The 1,374-nt window shown below is 39.1% G+C and overlaps 1 pseudogene; it reads left to right on the top strand.

The window, feature by feature from the left end:
* The first annotated feature begins 612 nt into the window (after positions 1–612).
* Positions 613–1,090, top strand: LOC102818962 (annotated as a pseudogene).
* The last annotated feature ends 284 nt before the right edge of the window (positions 1,091–1,374 follow it).

Below are 1,374 nucleotides of genomic sequence, written 5' to 3'. Positions count from 1 at the left end.
CTCTTCATTTTGAGTTGTGCCCCATTAGCAAATGAAGTTCCCAAAAGCTTTGCTCCATTTGTACCATCACCGTTGACTCTACTTTGAGGAGGCAACTCTTCCCCAGTTGTATTTTGAGTGTCTTCCAACCTAAGGGGCTCATCTTCTGGCACTGTATCTGACAATATTCTGGTGCTCTTCATCATGTTTCAATATTCAGTATTCTGGTGCTGTCAGTATTCCACTGTTTTTCATAAGGTTTTTAGTGACTAAATATTCAGAATTAGTTTGTCACTCCTTCTTCCTAGTTTGTCTTTGTCTAGAAGCTCATCTGAAACCTGTCCACAGTGGGTGACCCTTATGGTGTTTAAAATACCCATGGCATGGCTTCTTGAGTCTCAGCAACATGCAACCCACCACAGTAATACATACTGACAGACAAGTGGTAGTGTATTTGTGTAGCATAAGACTATGTATATAGAAGAAGCAGCTCTTGATTCTCCCTGAAGCTTCTGGTGAGTCAGTGGCATGAGGGACCCACCAGTGAGCATTGTTAGCCCTGTTGGGCCCATTGTGCACCTACCTGGCTAGTCCAGTGGGGCTTTGCCAGATGCTTCCAATTCTGTTGGCATCATGAAGTCCTTGCCATACTTCTGTCATGGTCTGGTGGTGCAGGGCTTCGACATCAGCTCCAAATAACTGGGCAACTCCACAGCTAATTGTGCTGAAAAAGTAGTAGATAATCTTCCAGTTCAAGTGTCCACTGGCATTTTATTATGATTTGTACTGTGTTGGAAGTGGAGATGGCCATGGGATGGTCATAAGATGGTGATGACCATGGAACTCATACTACAAGAATACAAAAATGACTATTGGACCTGCTACCATTCATACCTTCAAAGAGGACTTCTACTGGGGGGGATCCTCATTGTTGCTAGTGCTGGCTACCTGAGACCAGAAAAGAACTTTGATTCTTTAAATTCATTTATTTAAGCCATTTAAGCTGATATTTGGGAAGCTAAGAAATGACTAGATTTGCCAGAAAATTTGAAGCTAAAAGAAGAATTTCATCCAGGCTCCTAAAAGTAGAATACTGAGTGACTACTGCTAAAATCAAGTTATTTACTCATTCACTATTCTCTAGTCTTTCACTGTTCATAATTATGCAGAATCACCTTGGTTATATTTTTAAAAATCAAACATTTTCCTACAGCTGTGAATTAAACAATACAATGTTGTTACTCTATTATGTTTTAAGTGTTAAACCCATCATGCCACAGTACTAAACAGATTCATTTTTAAAAATAAAGGTTCTATATTATGTTTATGAAGACTCAAATCCTTTTCAAATTGCACCACTAGAAAGGTCTTATGTTTTTATGATGAAAATAAATA

This window comes from Chrysochloris asiatica, unplaced genomic scaffold (assembly GCF_000296735.1).
Source record: "Chrysochloris asiatica unplaced genomic scaffold, ChrAsi1.0 scaffold00247, whole genome shotgun sequence".
In the NCBI taxonomy this organism is placed as follows: domain Eukaryota; kingdom Metazoa; phylum Chordata; class Mammalia; order Afrosoricida; family Chrysochloridae; genus Chrysochloris; species Chrysochloris asiatica.
Note: the sequence above shows the minus strand (reverse complement) of the source record. Positions and strands in the feature narration are given on the sequence as shown.